The 20,681-nt window shown below is 37.3% G+C and overlaps 1 long non-coding RNA gene across 3 annotated transcripts in view; it reads left to right on the plus strand.

The window, feature by feature from the left end:
- LOC144285308 (uncharacterized) overlaps positions 1 to 20,681 on the plus strand; it is a 135,892-nt gene that overhangs the window by 79,892 nt on the left and 35,319 nt on the right. For all 3 annotated transcript variants that reach the window (XR_013353616.1, XR_013353614.1, XR_013353615.1), the window contains exons 2-3: positions 17,998 to 18,055; positions 19,147 to 19,198. This is a non-coding gene — a long non-coding RNA (uncharacterized LOC144285308). The remainder of the gene's footprint in view (positions 1 to 17,997; positions 18,056 to 19,146; positions 19,199 to 20,681) is intronic.

The raw sequence follows: 20,681 nt of genomic DNA on the forward strand, positions 1-20,681 counted from the left end.
GTTATTATATATATCCATTAATCAGTCATGTTATTTATGTTCAGATTTTCAGCATCTTAGTTTTTTATGCACTGGACATGCCAGTAATGAGAGGTATGTTCAACTATTCTGTGAAGGGAGTTTTTTAGTTTTTTTTCTTTCTGTAATTTTACTGTTTTTTGCTGATATTTTGAGGTATTTTTATTAAGATATAATTTCAAAATGGTTATATTTTCTAGGTGAGTTGACTTTTTTTAAGTATTAGTGATAATCACTGATAGGGTTTTCTTTCTTTTTTTTGGATATTGGTATCTCTTTGCAAATCAACTTTTAAAGGGTTTTCCTGGTACATATTTTTCTGTCCTTTTTTGAAATGAAAAAAAAAATCTGTCTTTTAACTGACCATATGGTTCATTGTAATTACTGATATATTAGGACTTCTTTATATCATATTTATGTTTATTATTTTTAACATTTCCTTTGCTTTTCTTTTTTCCTGAGTAGGTGATTTCAAGATCCCTTTCAGTTCTAACATTCTCTGATATTAAAACGTAGGTAAAACTAAATGAAAGTTAGCATTGTTCAAGCCATGCATTTAATAGCAAGCAGAAAGATAAAGATTAATAGTAGGAAGCAAGATGGGGGATATACAGGGTGAAAGAAGTAAGTTCATGGAGGCCAGGGGAAAAAGACATTAAGTAGGTTATGATTACCAGGAGAAAAAGACCTAGAGTCGAGAAGGAAAGGAAAGGGGAGAAAGAAAAAAGGGCTGTAAGGTAATTATAACAATGAGCATAAATATTACAAACATGTGCAGGTGTTTACCTCAGAAATTAGAGAAGCAGCTTAAACTTTTGCCGTAGGCTCTTGTAGGTTCTAGAGAAATTTTTAAAGAAATAGTCTGAGTGGTAATGCAAAACAATCCTATATCTTGTATCATTTTTCACAGGGGAAAAGCAGGTTGGAAGTGAATTGTTCTTGGTAGCCTTGGGTGCAGGAAAATTTTAAGGGTCATTGTTAACCACTGAAATTGTTTCTACAAGAACAGTGAGACCTATCAGTGGGAGTAGCATCCAAGCTTATCACATGTTAGGTCCCCACATACTGTCTGTGGACTTCTCTATGGGAGGGATGATTTTTTTATGAAATGTTTATTAGAAAGCTCAGAAAGTAAACTTGACTTCCCATATCATTCGTAGTTTTTGTATGTATAAGAGCAAAGTCTATCTTACACAGTGTTCTGAAAAATGTTCATAATTTTGAAAGAAGGGACTAGAAAATCGTGGTCAAAAAATCCCATTATAAGAGAGCAAGGTTTGTATGCCCTCATTTACATTCCAGCCTGGGAAATGGTCTTTCATTGGATGATAAGGGAAAGGCAGAAGCTTATTCATGACCCTTCTATTAAAACCAAATTTATGAGTGAAAAAGAAATAATGACTGAAAATATACAAGAAATATGAGGTAAGAATTGAGCAATGTGTTCTGAGCTTTTCTCTTGCTATAACTAATAAATCTGGGCTGCCCGATTGCTGCTCTTATCCCAGGGAGTTGAATGATAAGGTTATCTCTCCTACATTAGCAGTATGAATGAAGTAACAAAATGTCACTTTATTGAAGATTAGATGTGGGGGGGGGGTGTCAAAAAAGCAAATAACCAGTTCAAATCCACACTTTCCCAACCCCCTACTCTTAGTGCCAACTGAAGGAAACTGTGCTATTAGAGCTGAATTTTGTGTAACCTTTTAGGCTGCATTTGGAGTTTGTCATCAGTGTACCAAAAGGTCACAGTACACAGAAAGCTTAACAGTTTCTGTGATGATCCACTGTCAAAACTCTTTTCCATAAAGCCATAATAATTAAAGAATCTGCTGCTGGCACAGAAGTAGATTGATCAGTGAATAGGCTAGATGATCCAGACCCTCAAATATGGAAATACTTAGTATATAGTTAAATCCTCATCTCCCATCACGTACAAAATAAGGGGAGGCATTAGATTTTATTTTATTTTATTTTATTTTATTTTATTTTATTTTATTTTATTTTATTTTATTTTATTTTTTTAAAGATTTTATTTATTTATGAGAGACACACACAGAAGAGAGAGGCAGAGACACAGGCAGAGGGAGAAGCAGGGAGAAGCAGGCTCCATGCACCGGGAGCCCGATGTGGGATTCGACCCTGGGTCTCCAGGATCGCGCCCCGGGCCAAAGGCAGGCGCCAAACCGCTGCGCCACCCAGGGATCCCGAGGCATTAGATTTTAATGTAATGAATATGTAAACATTATAAGAAACTGTCGGTAATTATTCCATTCTAGGGATCAGGGAAGTAGAGTTTGTAGGATAAACGCAGGCAGTCTTCCCAAATTTCACAGTTCTGCAGTATGTTAAATGGGAGTGGCATTTAAACCTATCTTGGGCAACTTACATGTTTTCTCATCTGAAATAGTAGTGATTTAATAAAGTTGTTTACAGTATATAGTAATTGAAATAATAAGCCAGGAAAAAAAATGTAGTAATGGGAAAGCATTGGCTGTCTCATAACTACATCTTTTCTTAGCTATTATTGTCAATTCATATATTGGAATGAGATTGGAAAGAGGTCTAAACTGTAAAAATATACACAAAAACTTAGAGAAACATCAATATTTTTGAAAAATAAGTAATATATAAACTTTCCATACAGCTGAAAATTTGGAGGGGTATCCTTGTGGGTCTGTTTTCAATAAAGTGTCTTTCTTTTTTTCCTGAAAGCATCTGTATTTTACCTCCATTTTTAAGGACTATATTCACTGGATATAGAACTATAGGTTGGGGACTTTATTCTTGCAGGCCCTAAATCTATATTCTGTTGGTTTCTGGCTATCATTGTTTCTGATATGATACTGTCACTTTCTCATTATTTCCATGTATGTAATGATTTTTATCCTCCTGGGGTTGATTGTAAGATCTTTATCTTTGTTTTCCAGAACTTTAGCTGTTTAGGTGTGATTTTTTTTTTTATATATATATATTTATCCTCATTGGAGTTTGCTGATATTTCTGGATTTGTGAGTTGCTGTTTTTGGTCAAATTTAGAGTAAAGTTGGCCAATTGTATTAATTTAGAGTGCCTGATATTGTTACAAATGTAACTGAGGTTTTGTTCATTTTTTTTCCAATTTTTTTTTCTTTCTCTGCTTCAGTTGGATAATTTTCATTGACCTGAGTTCAAGTTCAACAATCTTTTGTTGTAATTTTGTTAATCTCCTCTAATAAGTTTTTAAAATTTTTGATTTCTAATATTCTATTACTTTGTATTTAGATTTGTTTTTTACAATGTTCAAATCTCATGAAGTTTTCAATATCTTTTCCTGTAAACTGTTCAACACTTTATTTTTTAAAGATTTTATTCATGAGAGACAGAGAGGCAGAGGGAGAAGCAAGCTCCCTTTGGGAAGACCGATGCGGGCCTGGATCCCAGCATCACGACCTGAGCTAAAGGCAGATGCTCAACCACTGAGTCACTCAGGTCTCCTATAATCTGAATTATTTTAAAGTCCTGTCTGAAAACAGCAATATTTGGTTTGCTATTGAGTACATTTCTTTAAACTATTGGTTACATGTTACTGTGTCCCCTCCATCTCTGTTAAATTTTTATTGAGTAGTGAGTATTTTAATGATACCTTATGAAGATTGGATTCCCTTATTTTCAACTGGAGAATGTTTTGTTTTAGTTGGCAGTTAAATTACTAATCATTTTGAACCTGTGAAGTCTTAGTGTTATGATTTGCAAGATCAAGTCTATTTCTTTTTTACTCTGCTTTTAAGTCCTAGTATATTGTCTTTACTCCAGAAGTGTAGAAACTTTCAGGATGCTCAACACTTTCTATCTAAACATTGGTGGACTCCATGTTAATGCAGCAAGGGTCATACCTTGTCTGTTGTATTACCCTCTGCATTCCTCTCCCCTCTAAGTCTACAATGCTTAGCTCCTTTTTATAGATTCAGGCCCACTCCAGTACCAGAAGTTAGACCTAAGGCAGAAGAAATCAACCAGCTCTATACCCACAGTCTCAACATAATTTCTTCTAGGTATTTATGCACAGGCCTGAGACTGTTTTTATCTTCATTCTTTTCAAATCACTTTCTTGTAAACCATACAGGACTAGGGGCTAATCTTTGAGTTTAGTCATTCTCCTAGGAACCAGAGTCCTGCTTCTGAATCTTTATCTGATGGTTGTAGTTCTGCTGTTCTTAGATGAAACATCTTAATTTGGTCTGCCTGTTTGGGTTGGAGGTTTTTGTCTGCCTTGGGTTTTTTTTCTTGCTCTGTGCTATCCACTCCTGGGCAAGCTCATTCATGATACTAACTTTTGATAGTAGAAGATAGTAGAATCTACTAAAGAATATTGGCTAGCCGTACCAAACATCCTATGCTAATCTATTTGTAAGTTCTTTGAGAAAATATTTGTTGAAATTTCTCAGCATGTCAGGATCCCAGAACACAGAGATAAGTACTACTGAGAAATTCTTTTTTTTTTTTTAAAGATTTTTATTTATTCATGAGAGACAATAAGAGAGAGGCAAAGACATAGGCAGAGGGAGAAGCAGGCTCCATGCAGGGAGCCCAATGTGGAACTTGATTTGTAAACTCCAGGATCATGCCCTGAGCTGAAAGGCAGACTTGCTTAACCGCTGAGCCACCCAGGTGTCCCTACTGAGAAATCCTGATGTGTAGTGCTGATTACTTACAGTAAGAAGAAAATTACTAGTTGTTAAAACTTGAATGGGGAAGTGCATGTGTATATACAAATATTATTTATCATGACTGAACAATGGGAGCAAAAGAGATTGCATTGGCCTGATGCTCAATATCTCATTTGCTTTACCCATGAAACCAGAGGATCTTCCTTCCCAAACTGCCACAGTGAAACTTTCTGAAGTCAGCTTATGAGCCCAGTGCTGGGAAATGGCATTTAGCATAGCTGGCATGTTCCTGAGGCAGTAGTTACCTACAGAGAACAGTAGTGGAGGCAAATTGCTCCTCAATTTTATGCGACGCTGACTTGTCAACCCAGAGGATGCATTTCATTATCTGTGACTTTGCTGGGGATTAGTCTGGACAGCTCATTGAGGCAAATCTGCCTATCAAAGGAACACTTGAGCTTTACTTATTTAAATATATTTTTTTCTTCTATCATGAAGTTAAAAGCAAAAAGTATGTGTGGGGGAAACAATTAAAAATGTTAATGATTAGCAAAAAAAAAAAATGGAGAAAATGGAATCTACAAGGAAGTTGGAGTAATCCATTTTTCAGATCTAACAGCCCATTTCGTTTGTCCTAGAAAGGGTTCAAGGGTCAAAGTAATGAGCTTCTCTGTTCTTTCCTTCCATTTCCCCCTTGAGATGCCCATAAATAAAAGGTATTTTTAGAATCTCATCCTGCCATTTCAATATATCAGTTTCGGAATTCTATACCAGTATAGTCCTGTTCCCTTGGGATTCAAACATTTGAGCAGCAGAGCCTGAACCTCACACAACACCCTACCTTATCATTAATCCAAGAAGGCAGGAACAAGTGCCTTCCAGTCCACCTCCCACCCCACCCCGTACACGAGAAGAGGAAGCTTTGGAAACTACAACACAAGTTTTGAGAAGACTCTAAGCAATGGTGGTCTTCAATGTTTTCCATGCATTCCCACCAAATTTCTGTAAACTCTAGATCCCAGACCTAAGAAATGTAATGTCTCACTTGTGTCATTCCAATCTGGGTCCTTCAAGTAGCTCGTTGAACCAGTGCCTTAAAGCCATTTAAATATTTTTTTATAATAAATTTATTTTTTATTGGTGTTCAATTTACCAATGTACAGAATAACACCCAGTGCTCATCCTGTCAAGTGCCCCCCTCAGTGCCCGTCACCCATTCACCCCCACCCTCCACCCTCCTCCCCTTCCATCACCCCTAGTTCGTTTCCCAGAGTTAGGAGTCTTTATGTTCTGTCTCCCTTTCTGATATTTCCCATATGAATATGTTAAAGGTAACTCATGCTTGTTATGGAAAATTTGGAAATTCTGTTCTTTCTCCACCTGAATATTTGTTATAGCTCTGGGCCAGGGGGTGGTAAAGTTGGATCCAGGCTTGCATGTGAGAAGCAGATGAACAGGCCTTGAAACTAAGCTGTGTTACAACCCAATATTATCAGCACTTTTCTTTAGGGAATATAGAGTAATACTCAGCTAAAAACAAAAGAAGATTTTATTAATCCTGTGCTATAATTTACTTTGAGTTCCTTTGGAAATCCTGTTGGTAAGAGGGTAATAATGCATTGAATTCTTAGGTTGTCTAGTTTGATACCATCAAAAATTTATCCCATAGTTTTTACGGAAGCAATACCTTTTCTGCATGCACTGTTAACATGACATTTCAGCACAATGGGCTACATTTTCTTGGCTGAAACTAAAAAAAAAAAAGTCACTGGAGTGTCGGCCTGCATGTGACTGTTGTTCAGAGAACAGCATTTAGAGATGGCAGGAAGCCAGATGGACTAATCTGATTGCAAGTGGAGCAGGGGCTTCTGGCCTGTCCCATGGGATCTTCTGTGAGGACACTCTAATGAAAAATAGATTAGATTTTTACCAAGTGGAGCTTCAGGTGTCAAATGCTTAAATTGTACCATTTCCTATCCTCATTACAATTACTGTCATAAGAATTGATTCACATAATGCTTTTTTTGTGGGGGGAGGGAGTGGGGAGAGTCCTCATTGCAGTCTTATGGAGTGGAGATGTAGAAATAAGACCCAGGAGTGCATTATCTGCATGGCCCTGGGAATCACTGGTCCCTGTAATTGTGAGGTACATTTTCTTTCCCAGGCTATTTGTATGTGGAGGTGCTTTATGAAAGATCATAATCTCAGTAGGGAAAAGCATGTCCTAGGATATGGAAGAGTGAGAAGCTATTCAAAGGAAGAGAAAGAGTCAGCAGTGGAAACTGGTGACATAATATATATATAATGATTGTGCTGGAAAAGCCATTTATAAGGAAGTAAAAGTAACAACTAAAAATACAGCCAAGGGGAAAAAAAAAATACAGCCAAGGAAGCAAAAAGCAAATGATGAAAGGATTCTGTAGTTAACTTTCTAATATCAAGGCATTTGAAGAATGCTGCTTCCAAGGGAATAATTTTTTAAAAAATGGGAATATTGGGAGGGGATGTTACTTTCTAGAATTTTTTTTTCTTTTTCTTTTTTCTTTTTTTTTTTGCATTGTGCAGAAGGGACTAGGGGCATAAAACTCAGTAATGATCAAAATGTCGGCCTGCTCCTGGGTCTCTGACTCCCAGACCACTGCTCTTCCTTTCATCCACAAATTTTTATCTTCAGGAGCAAACAGTTTTGGATTTTTCACATAGACATGAACTTTGCATTGCTTTTCCTGTAGCAAGGATGGGTCAGCATTTTATTGGGTGTATTCTGAAGAGAGCTCATCTTAAGAGATGATCCATGAGGAAAAAATTTCCTGGGAAGACTCACAGGAAAGAGGCTGTTTGACTTTATTTAACCCAGAGTGTCTGGAAAGTATTTTGTCCTGCAACCCTTTTTGGGTGTTAATTAGATCTTATCTAACACAGTTTGGAAAGCTGATCTGGATAGGGCTATTCACACACCCACATGCCATTCACACTGGCTTGTCCTGATTAAGGGTACTAGTTGTAGCCTCAATTAAAACTTGCAGTTCCAGAAAGAAGACTGAACCAATATTTCCTGAGATTCTACAGTGTGAACTGCAGTGCTCATTATCTTATAACTGTTGTTTCCTGTTGTCCTTCTAATACCATAGGTATGATTTTCTTCACTTAACACAAGAACCTTGAGATTCTGAGAGACCAAGTGGTGTTTCCAAGGTATTTAACAAAATTAGCTGTGCGAAAGAGCTAGCCCAGGTTATTTTTCTTCAAAGAGCTCGCTCTTTGAACTAGAACATGGAAGGCAAGCAGGTAACCATTTCCTGGTAGAAGGAGGAATGTCTTGGTTTGTGTGGAATCCTGGAATGTGAGACTTTCAGTGCTAAAACCGAGAGTGTCAGGCAAATGGAGATACATTGGTCACCTTGCATTCTTCCTCTTACCCTCCTAATAAACGTAGATGAACCATCCCAACACTTTTCTGCTGAACCTGCATATTGCCTCAGAATCTGCCCTAACTCGTCCTCCAGGCAGCCACTACCAATCAAAGGAATCATGGTGTGTGTGAGCACGCGTGAATGCAGGTGGATTAGGGTGTGGGAGGAGGGTAAAGGGAACGTTATTTCATCTCTAACCTATATTATGCTGGCTCATATGAAATCTTTTGCATACCAACTAGCCAGAGTGCTAGGGGAGGACTCCCTGCGGAGACTCTGGCTCTGTATTTCAGGCTCCAAGCCATATCCACCATGTCAGGTGAATGCGATAACTGCCAAACTACAGAAACAACCCACCATGGAATGAACTGACATTTAGTGATTTTTACTTCCCTTCAGGCTGATAGCTTTCATTTGTGACCCAAATCCATTCTTCCCAATTCCCCAACCCATTAAATCTGGGCTACTTGTTTTTGTATTTTGTTTTAGCCTCAGCTTTCAATCCTCAGAACATGCCTTAAACAAGTGAGTTACTTAATATCGAAGAAAGTGATTCTACCGATTTAAAAACAGAATCAATTAATTGAAGCTTTTTCCGTAAAGTAGAAGTGTTCTCCCCTTTATCAACAGAAAATCTTAATTATGTCATAAATCAAAATAAATATTAAAATATGTAGGACTCAGATTAAACAGTGAAGTCCTTTAAATTTCAGTTTCTAATCATCATAGAGGAGTTTTTGATATCTTGAGTAAAAAAAATCAGGCCTAATCCTCCAATCCTATACAACTTGTAAGGAAGCTTCTAAAACAGAACATACATGAAGAAAACACAAATCATTACTGTACAGCTTGGTACATTTCACAAAGTGAACTTGTAATCACTAAGATTAAGAAAGAATATTGTCAGTGCCTTGGAGATACTCTTCAAGCTTTGTGTCAGCCACTCATCCTCCTTTCAACATCTACTGCTCTCCTGACTTTTTTATGATTTTATGTATTCATGAGAGACAACAGAGAGAGGCAGAGACAAAGTCAGGGGGAGAAGCAGGCTCCCTGTGGGGAGTTTGATGTGGGACTCCATTCCAGGACCCCAGGATCATGACCTGAGCCAAAGGCAGACGCTCAACCACTGAGCCACCCAGGTACCCCTACTCTCCTGACTTTATTCCCTATAGAATGTTTACCTTTTGGGGCTTTATATAAATGGCATTTTTAGTGTCTGGCTTCTTTCATTTATTATAATGTTTGTCCTAGGCATTTAGGTTTCATGTATAATAGTTCATTTTTCTCTTTGCTATATAGTATCTACTGTTGTGCCACAGTACAGTTATGCATTCCACTATTGATAGGCATTTAGGTTCTGGTTTTTGGCTAGTACAGTGTTGCTGTGAACACTTTCGTATGTGTCTTTTTGGTGAACACACATGCATTTCTGTTGGATTTGTATGAAGGAGGGGAATTACTGAGTTATGATAGTGTATCCATATATTTAGCTTTAGTAGATAATAGCAAACAATTTTCCAAAGCAGCTATACTAATTTATACCCCTGGTAGCAATTATTTGAAGTCCCAAGCACTCCACAGCTTCATCAACAACTAAGATTTATTCCAAAAAAGAAAGTATTTTTCAGTCTTAAGAGAATATTTGTGGAAGTGGATGCCTTCATTGTTGCCCCTTGTCTTCCTGTCTACCTCCTTTCCAGAAAGTTCTTTCCTTAAATCCTCCCTTTTCTCATTCTGCATATTTGTTCCTGCTTTTTATTAGAAATACTCATTAGAAATGTGATGTGGTATATGCATTTGTGTAGAGGATAAAGGGTCAATGGTAACATAAAAATGAATCACTGGAATTTTTGGCATCATTATTCTGTGTGAGTGTGTGTGTGTGTGTGGTTAAAGACTTCATTTTTTAGAGCAGTTTTAGGTTCCTAGCAAAGAGGAAGTTGCAGAGATATCCAATATATCCCCTCCCTTCACACATACGTAGTCTCCCTTATTATCAGCATCTACCATCAGAGTAGTACATTTGTTGCAATTGATGAACTGACATAAACACATTATCACCCAAAGCCCATAGTTTACATTAGGGTTCACACTTGGCATTGGACATTCTATGGATTTGCATGAATGTTTAATGATATGTATCCATTATAGTAGCTTACAGAGTAGTTTCACTGCCCTAAAAATCCACTCTTTCATCAGTTCATCCTTTCCTCTTCTCAAGTTCTGGCAACTACAGATCATTTTACTCTCTATAGTTTTTGCCTTTTCTGGAATATCTTATAGAATCATAAATGAAGCTCTTTCAAGTTAACTTCTTTCACTTAGTAATGGGCATTTAAGCTCCCTCCATGTCTTTTCATTCCTTGATAGTTTATTTCCTTTTAGTACTGAAGAATAATCCATTGTCTGGATGTACTCCAGTTTATCCATTCACTCACTGAAGGGCATATTGGTTGTATTCAAGTTTTGGAAATTATGAATAAAGCTTTTATAAACACCCAGGTAGAAGTTTTTGTGTGGGCTTGTGTTCCTTGTTATTTAAAGAGTTGAAAGATTAATTGCTAGATAGTGTGATTAAGAGTGTCCGCAGGACCTTTGTTTGGCCTATCTATGGTCTGCTCCATTCACTTATGTTACCTTTCTGGCCCCCATCTCTATACCAGATATTTCCACTTATATATTCTTCAAATAGTTTAAGCTCAATAAATCTGAACTCAATAGATGAAATCATCATCTGTCCAATCCTACTCCTATACTATTAAAACTAGCTCCACTTTTGAATTCTTTTATTTCTAGTTAACCTCCATTCTTCTATGGCTATCAGGCATTGAAATGTCTGTCATCTTCCTGCCTCTTCTCCATTTTCCTCCATATACAATTAATAATCAAGTTCTATAAATTCTTCAAAGATTCACTTTGTTTGATCCCCTCTTTTCCACCCCTGCTATCTGATTTAGTACCTCATTTTTGCTTAAGCTATTACAATAGCCACTCCTTTGTTTTTAAGCTTCCATTTTTTTCACTAATCCAATTCCTCTTGTAATGCTGTGATTGCTAAATAATTCTTCATAAGTAATACTGTGATTATGCCATTCTTCTGACGGAAAATTACCAGTTGTTTCCTAGTCTGTGGTGAGTAAAGGCTAAACTAACTCATTACCTTGTCAGTCAAGACCAGATATTCTGGCTTCTATCTGCCTTTCTGGACTGAGTTCCCTCTCTCCCCTTGATATGCTTTGTGACTCCCTGCCTTTATGCTTGCTCAGATTATTCCTTAGCTTGGAATGTTCTTCACCCCTATATTTCTCTCAAGTATAGGAATCTTATTTATTCTTCAAAACCAGACAAATGAACATAAGTTTCCTAATTATGCATTTATCATTCCATATTGTAAATGGTCTCAACTCAACTACAATTTCTTTAATTGAGGCTCTTCCAAATTTGACTAATTATAAGAATCCTCTGAGCTTTGTATAGATATATGGACTCTTAAATACGACAAGACTACTGAAACACTGATATAAACTTTTTCCATATTACCTTATGATGACTTAATGCTTGTTTTTGTGTGTATGTTTTCTACTAGATCACCAGATTGCTTAGGGCTTGGATGGATCTTTATCTCTGTATGCCTTGAATTTCTCAGCACAGTTATTCGCACATACTAGGTGTTTAATGCATACAGATTTAGTAACTTAATATGGTTCCCCAGGGAACTACAATGATTATTTTAAAAAATTTATCAAAGCATTCTCATATCCTCTCTGTTCTTGGCCTCACTTTTTTTTTTTTTTAAATGTCTTTTATCACATTCTGATTTCTTTTTTTTGGCTGATATTTCCAGGATTGGTTTTAGGTCTCAACATCATCAAGGAAACTGGGAAAGCAATTAATCCAGTGTCGATATCTCTTATTTCTGGGAAACCTATACTTGAATCAATTGAGGCACACTATATTTGATGGGGGAAGGAGAATATTATTCACTCTAAAGAACTACAGAGCCCAGAATATAATATGAAAATCATGACTATAAAATGATCTTCCCCTTGTGTGTGAAGACAGAAAGATACCAAATTGCCCTGGGTGATTTGTTCTTACAATGGCTCATGGTGATTTATTCAACTTCAAGTCACTTCTAAGTTTTTCCAGAGAAAGATAAGGCCAAATTACCTGCTGGTGCCTAATCTTTCAGTACGATTACTTAAGAGAATGCTTTGGGGCAGTTTTCTGCTTTGATGATATTATGGTGTATTCACCATTTAACAATGGTGAGATGATTGTCATTTATGGGACCCATCCTAACTGCACAATGGTTTCTGATTAGGATAAGACCGAAATTGTTGCTGATTAGTGTAACACACTGTGGTTGGCTGTTATTGCCCCATATCTCCTTAGAAAAAGGTGGCACCTGTAAAAATCAATAATGCATGAGTTTGAGAAAGCCCTGAGATAGCATTTCTGTAAAGTCCAGAAGGAACGAAAGAATCAAACTTTCTCAATCTCTAAGTTTCTCATTTTATTCGTATCAGAGTTTATATAGAGCACCTGTGTTGTGCTTTTTACTATGCCAGCTGTTGTGTGTTAGACAAGAGAAATAAAAGTTATTTCTATCCTCAAGTAGTTTATGATTTCGTTGGGTGAGATAAGACACTTAAACATATACAATTAAAAGGCAATGCAAGGCCATATGTGGACATTTTGCAAAGGAGATGTTGTATAGAGAATGTGATAAAATTTAAGAGAAGGAAATGTGTCATCCTTCAGGATGATTGGACTTAAGACTGGTTCTAATTTTATGTGAGTAAAATGAAATAAGTAATTAAGGAACAAGACCACTGATAGAGCTGTTTATATCTTTTGTTTTTTAGGCAGGGGGTTGAGTGCTTAGTAGGAAATCTAAGGATTTTTAAATGTACATCTTGGGTAATTTTTAATGTATATTGTATTCATTACCCCTGAAGGTGTCAGAACATAAACAGCTTCTTCCTAATGGTGATATCTCATTTTGCATTCTTAAAGTGATTTTGTTTACAACTGGGCTATTAATTATCTTCATCAGTGGCAGCCTTTGAGCCATTCATTTGCAGTCTTTGCATTCTGGTATTTTCCTGCTGTCTCTCTTTTTGAGTGCACTTCTCTCTCTGCAGTGATCTATAGTGCTCAAGAAAGGGTTTTTAAATTGACAGGCTGAAAGATACCAGCACCCGGGAGAGTTTATTAAACCCACAGCCAATGAACTTGGTTCAGCCAATGCCTTTAAAAGAATGAATGTCGGAAAAGCTGCAGGGTACGGTATCGTTTTAGTGCTGAAAAATGAGACTGAGATTTTGAACAGTGTGAAATGGACATTCTGTTCGGTAGTTGAAAGTGTGTGTGAGGGAGGAAGAGATTATGCCAATGAAAGAATGGAGAAGGAAATATGAACAAGGAAAAATTTATATAAGTGGCAGTTTTCCAGGGACACTTTCAGGGGTCAGGGCAAGGGAGCAGGTTTCTTTTGGATGGGAAACTGTTCTACAAAGGGTTATTTTACCCTCTTTATTTTCCTGTTTCAAGAGAAAAAAAATGAAGCTTTAAGTGAAACAAAATCTGCTGGATTATTTTATTTTAAATAATTTATTTATTCATTCATGAGAGAGACACAGAGGGAGAGGCAGAGACGTAGACAGAGACGTAGGCAGAGGGAGAAGCAGGCTCCTCCCAGGATCCCCGGATCACGACCTGAGCCAAAGGCAGACACTCAGTCACTGAGCCACCTAGGCATCTCTGTTGGATTATTTAGACACTCACTTGTCTGTGTGTATGGGTTGGACCAAATGTTCCTGGAGACCCTGTCTAGCCCCCGGTTTTGAGAATCTCTCCTGAGAATGTAGTTTGTGTTTAATTTAAACATGAAGTCTAGATTCTGTTGGGCATGCTACAATATTGGCCAAAATGCTGAAAAAGTAATTTAGTGAATTGCATTAAATGTGCATTCTCCAGTATGTTAACTGGATCATATCTCCTATTTCCTGCTTTCATCTGTCATTTATTCTCATGTATTGAGCACCTGTAAGTGACAGGAGACCAGGATACAAAGACAGATAGGCTCCCAACCTCAAGGGATTTGAGTCCAGTGGTGTAGATGGTAAATTGCCAAATAAATGTGTGATAGAAACACAGAGGTCAGAAAATGATACCAGAACTAAGCTGAGCTTTGATGCCTTGTAGGAATTAGCTAGGTAAAATGTCGGAAGGTCAACAGATTATATATCGGAAGACTTTAATTAGAAAGTTAAATTCATGCAGTATTGGAACAATTTTTCTTAGTAAATTGCACTTGACTATAATTGCTGTATAAATGTTACTAACACATAAATAATAATAAACTGAAAGAAGAAAATGCCCAAAAGGAAAAAGATTCATTTAGTCATATATAGTTTTGTTATTTCACATATATTTGGAACACTTTTTCATGTAATCTAAACTCTAACCAAAATGCTACTCTATATTACATTGCCCTGGTCACTTGACAAGAGAGTGAGAAAGCCTGGACACTGTCTATACTGATATGTATGTTCTTGAATGTTTAGTGATTTCATTTGGTTGCCATTTGGGGTGGGTAATGGGGCTGAATTAAGTTTGGTAGTCATCTGAAACAGCAATATGAAGAGAAGTTGTATATTTTGTGAGCTTTTGACATGTGCTCTGATGGCTTCAAATGCATAATAGACCTCTTCATTGTTATTTTGGGCACAATCCGTAATGACTACCCTTAACATTATTAAATGGGAAAAATACCCTTTCTTACTTCAGAAGGTTGTAGTAAGGATCAAACAAAGCCATGTGTGTGAAGATCCTTCATAGACTGCAAGCTCTTACAGCATTCTGCTTTTAGGTCAGAAATGTTAAACTCTCTGGAAAATTTAACTTTTAAAAGTATTCTGTAGTGCTCTTGATTTCTAGTTTTCATCTTCCTACATTGTGTGTGTGTAGGCACTTTATATGTATAAACAAGCATACCTTCATATATATATAAACATGTAAAATAAAAATATGTATGTGTGTATATATAAAATTAATAATAATTCTAGAATTCACTAATCTTACATAGTGATTCTAGTTATAGATTCTCAGAATTTTCTTTTTCCATACCCCATTCTGCTTTTTGCTCCTTTTCCTGCTTCTGTGCTTGCTAGGGTCTGCACCCCCACTTTATACATGCCTCAGAATGCACATAGTGTATGTCCTCCTTGTAAGGGACAAAGGATTAATGATTTCTTTAGAATCTATGACATCTAAAGAAGGTGAGAATGATCTCATATGTGCATTCTGGACCACTGGCTCTAGACATATCAATGCCAAGAACTTCTGGCTCCAAGGAATAAATGACTTATGAAGGACACCCGGGCCCTCATCCTTGTTTTAAATAGTTCCTGGATGCCTGAGAGGATACATGCACCAGACCACAATCCTCAGTAAAAATCTCAGACCCCAAGCAAATACGGGACCCTTTTTTCTTTCTGAATCTCCCAGATACTCTGTCGGTACCTGCACACTCTATACCTTCATAAAACTCTGCTTTCACTCCTTGTTGGCTTGTGTTTTATTTCTTTTCAATATGTAGCCAGGGATCCTCTCAGCTGGTCCTGCGGGGCACCTTCTGGGTCCTCAGACCGGGCCTTCCTGCATCAAAACGACCACTGAAATCTCCGGTTCAGGCTTAGTAGACAGCATTCTCTTCTGAGAATCCTTCTATATAAATTGCTGTGCTGAGGTCTCTTGCTGTCATGTCATTAACCACAAAGGCAATTTGTTTGCTCCCTTGCCTAGGTTTACAACCACTTAAGATGGACTGTAATTTGTGAGAGAGTCTGGGGGCTGAATTACTATAGGGGAAACGTTGGTGAGTGTGAAGCCTGCATGAGCTTAGTGTCATTCAAACTCAGATGACAGTATATCAGAAACATATAAGGTGGCAGTTCTAGCTCAGTGTCCTTCACAGGAGGTCATGAAGTTTTTAAGCCTGAAAAGGATCTCAGGGGGGTAGTTCTCTAGCTACATGTCTTCTCCTGTGGAAGCAATGCTAAAATGAGTGAAGGATGTGCCATAAGAACCAGAACTTAGGCCTCCCACTTAGAGCTCTTTCTACCACACTTTGCTCTTTCCCCTTTTGGTACCGTACACATTAGGGCCCAGATACTTTCTGGTTTCCTTTATAGTCCAATGCAGGATTTATCAATATTTTGAGAACATTACTTTGGTTCACATTGTTCACGTTAGGGTTTCATCCTGATGGGCAGAAAGTAGACTTCAGTGTCATAATCTTGAAAAAATTGTTTGGATGAAAACATTTAGTTCTTTATATGGGGTGGGGAGCAAGGTGAATGACTCTGTTGACTTGTATTTATATAGTTTATAAGGGAAATACATACATATGTAGAGTAGGATTATTAAACCTGTATTCTGTTCCTCTTTTCTTTACCAGTCAACTGTGAAATTACCAGCATTTCACTTGATGTTTCAGATTCTTACTTTCCTGCACAATGAGAATACAAGTAAACTACCACATTAGATTACTGTCCAGTTTGAGATAATTTGTGAATATAAACATTTTGTCAACTATAACAAGTCCTACAAATACATTATTACTTAACTGCATGCTTTAGAGCCTTCCAGTTTTGCTGCCTTCTATAGGTGGTTGAATCAAGTCGTATACAATTCCAGCATTCTCTAGTAGCTCCATAGGGAATACTAAGGGTCCTCCTTAAAGCTGCTTGATTCTGATCATAGATCAACTTCCTTCTTGAAAGTGTGATCAGACATGAATATTAATCCTTAAAAACCTTGACTTTGGAAATGAGCAATGGCAGGGGAAAGTCATTTATATTAAAAAATCATGAATTGAAAAAGGTAACAGGTAAACAGAGGCACATTAAACAATAGAAGGCTTAGTGTTCAGAGCCTTAAACTATAGTTTATTTTGAATGTTCATTTTGAAGCAGAATTTTTGTGACTTACTCCCCATGCTCCATGTCCATACTAATGTTAACAGATGTCCCACCTTCCAAAGCAGAGAGGCAAGCTTGGCAGCTCTTCTCAGTTCACAAATTTAATTATGGCTGCAAATGTGATAATGGAGCAACCTTTCCAAGTTTTAATTGGATCTGCATTTGGCACAAGTAACCTTCGTTTTCTACCATATGGGTAACGGTAGTACAAGGTGCCGTTGTGTGCCCTTGATGTGAGTCACTCAACTCTTGATTATCTGCAGAGGAAACAGCCACATAGTGGATCAGTCATGGATCTTTTATAACCTTAGTCAGCTATCCCTGTACCTAATATGTAACTGGACTGCCTTTCCACACTGTCACTTGGTTTAGTTTTGGGAACTGTAAACTTATTTTAATATTTGCTTGGCAGAGCACCAACTTTTAACCTGATGCCAACTTCTTCATCACTCCTTGCCATTAGGTAATCCATTCCAAATGTGATCACACAATCTTAGATATGTGTTGCATTTTATGATTTGCAGAATATAGACTGACTTGTCTGATCCAGACACTCATTTTATGGCTAGTAAAGGTTAGCACTGCAGGCAAAGAAACAGTTTTGGGAACATTGAATGACTTATTCAGGGTCATCTTGTAAATAGGGAGTGTGATGTCAGCCTCATATCTCTAAAGCCTTGTTTTTGTATGATACATTCCCCAAAAGGAAAAGGGGACTATTTAGATGATCTTCTATTTTGAATTATGTGTGCTATCACTTCTTTTTACTAGAACAGGTAATGGAGAGCTTGAGCTTGAATAAACATGAGGAAAAATGGGATATACAGGTAAAGAAGCAGGAAAATCTCAATACCATGTCTGTTAGCTTTGTAAACATTTTTCAATGTCCTCCTTCTTAGAACTGTTATTTTCTTGTGGTTTCAGGCAGGGCTGTGTGACAGGCTTGTGCTGGTTCATGGAGTAAAGAGAAGATGCACATGAGGTATAAATGGGAAAGAAATGAGATGTGGTAGTACAATCAGTGCCCGAGGGTATAAAGTAGTTATCATGGACATGAAAAATTCTAATCTGACTGCATCTATACTGGGTACTTATTAGCTACTTGCTGGGCACTGGGTTAGGCTTTGGGGATAAAAAGATGACTAAAGTATATTGTCTTTCAGGCATTTACTGGCTACACGTAAAGAAAGATATAAATACGTAAGATACCTAATAAATATAAAACTAAAGACAAGTTTGAACTGTCATGGGAACCCAGAGGAAGGACAAACTAATTCCATATGGTGGTGAATTTCAAGTCTTCCTAGCTTAATTTGGGCACATATGGGAGAACTGAGGTCTTTTATAATCATGAAATTAAAGAGAATCTCTTGAGTCAAATGAAGATATAATTCCAAATTAAAGCTGAGTGTATAGAAATACCTAACCTTGCAAGATCATACCTAAATCTTTTTAATCAACTGTTTGGAGCCATATTTGGAAGGAGTCTTTTCACTCACAGTGTATATGGTCAGCATAAAAGAATGGTGCTTAATAAAGCAGAGAAATTGCTTTCTGTTGCAAAGCAGCACTGATCATTGGGAGATACAAATCCAAATAACTGGTTGGCCTTCTATTTAAAAAAACTACTTTGGTCACAGTAACTGTCCTGGATGATTCCAAGGCACGTTGAAATAGGAGTTTTCTGGGCATAAGAGGGTTCCAGAGAGAGCACTGAACAGTGTAGTCTGGGTTAGGCCAGGGGGTACAGTGGAAAGGGATAAGGCTACCTTATGAAATACCATGCTGTCTAGGAGCAGGGCAAGGAGGTGGCTTCTTCAATTTGTCAAAAACTCATTTTCAGGCCTTTAGGTCTCCTAGCAGCAGAACGGTTTCTGGAATCCGCCTTCTCTTTCTCGTGCCAAAATAGGAGTATTTACCTAGATGCAAAAGATGAAAAATAATGACATTAAAAAAGATTGGAGTGTTTAAAAAATATGGATTTAATTAAGCATTCCTGCCATTTGGGGATGGAGGGATTCAGATTTGGAGAAGCACATGTAAGATGTAACTTCTGTCTTTTCACTACCTCAGCTACCTTGATCCTAGTGTGATTTACTTCTCGGCTTTCATCTTGGCCAAGTGGGTAGGTAACATAGAAATGAAAGTCTATTTTTTTAAATTATTAAGTAATTATATAACTTCATTAAGTTAAGACACACTTCCTCTGGTACAAAGAAGTGTTGTGGGGTGGGTATTGGGTATGTGTGTGTTCCAGATCGTAGCAGAAATAGTGGACAATGTAGTAATTTAGAGTAATATGAAGGTCTACAGTTCTTTTTTGTTCTCTTTATTTTGTTCCCCATAAGTAACTATTATGGTATTATGGCCACAATATGAAATAATTTGGCAATATGATACTCTGAAAAGGGAATGGATCCTTGGATAGAGAAGTGAATTTGAATCCCACTCTTGTTGCTTCTAGGTAGTGAAAATGGCATACTTCTGCTAAGGTTGTGTTCTCCCTTGGTAAATGCAGATTGTTCCCATTTTACAGATTTATAGTACCGTTTAAAAACTCCCCTAGTTCCCTCTGAGAGTCCCTAGCATATGAGCACTTGTACCCATGTGCCCCAAAACAAGTTTGCTCATGTACTCTGCTAGAATTTCTAGTAGAGGTTCTGATTGGCTCTGTAGCTGCCCCACCCTGACTCTCATTACAATGTGCCTCAGGGGATTAGATGCCATTTGTGCTAGGAGGGAACTTAAAGTACCCTGGGTATGTGGCAGTGGAACAAGGGTTTGGTGGTGGGCATGGTGTGATGAAAATGGCACTCCAATTCTGTCTCATTTCATAACATTTGAAAAAGCACATTTTGTTCCCAGAATATCACCTATCCTTTATCAGATCTTCTGGATGCAATATCTCTCTATCAGATTTTAAAATCCTTTGGCCAGCAGGGAGACAGATGCCAAGCAATTCCCTCCATATCAAATTCTCTCCTCTGTCATTGATTCAAGCCTCCTCACTCTAGATTCTTCCCCCTAACTATAATCCTATACCATAAAATCATATGACTAGATACCCAGGAGTCTCACTAGCCTGCCAGTTCTACAAACGACTCAGCTCTGAATCTCACCTTTGAATCTCTGCATCTCAAACAGCAAAGAAAGCAGTCTGCTTGCTTGGTAACTGGAAGACTTCATGAGTTAGCATGCTGCAGTAGTAATTCAGAAAGAATTCAGTAATTCTGATGCTTATCAGATCCATTCCAATGACAGATAAATACAATGTATTTGGGCAGTACAAACTGAGTTTTGATAAGTTATACTGGCTTCATCTGAGATCTAAGGATAGAACAACAGAATTCTAATTCAGTAAATAATAATACTTGGAAATACACAGAGCCTTTTTTTTTTTTAACACAGAGCCTTTTAAACTACCTCCAGAACCATCTTACTTTTAAAAACTTGAAAATATATACTCATTTAAGATACACCTTGATTTAGGCACATCACCTACCGTATCTTCACTGTACTTTATAAAAAACAGTAGTAATAACTAATCAGGTGTACTAAATACATTGTACTAATGTACTAAATACATTAGGTATTTATTGGAATTGGGT

The sequence above is a fragment of the Canis aureus genome, chromosome 16 (assembly GCF_053574225.1).
Source record: "Canis aureus isolate CA01 chromosome 16, VMU_Caureus_v.1.0, whole genome shotgun sequence".
In the NCBI taxonomy this organism is placed as follows: Eukaryota; Metazoa; Chordata; class Mammalia; order Carnivora; family Canidae; genus Canis; species Canis aureus.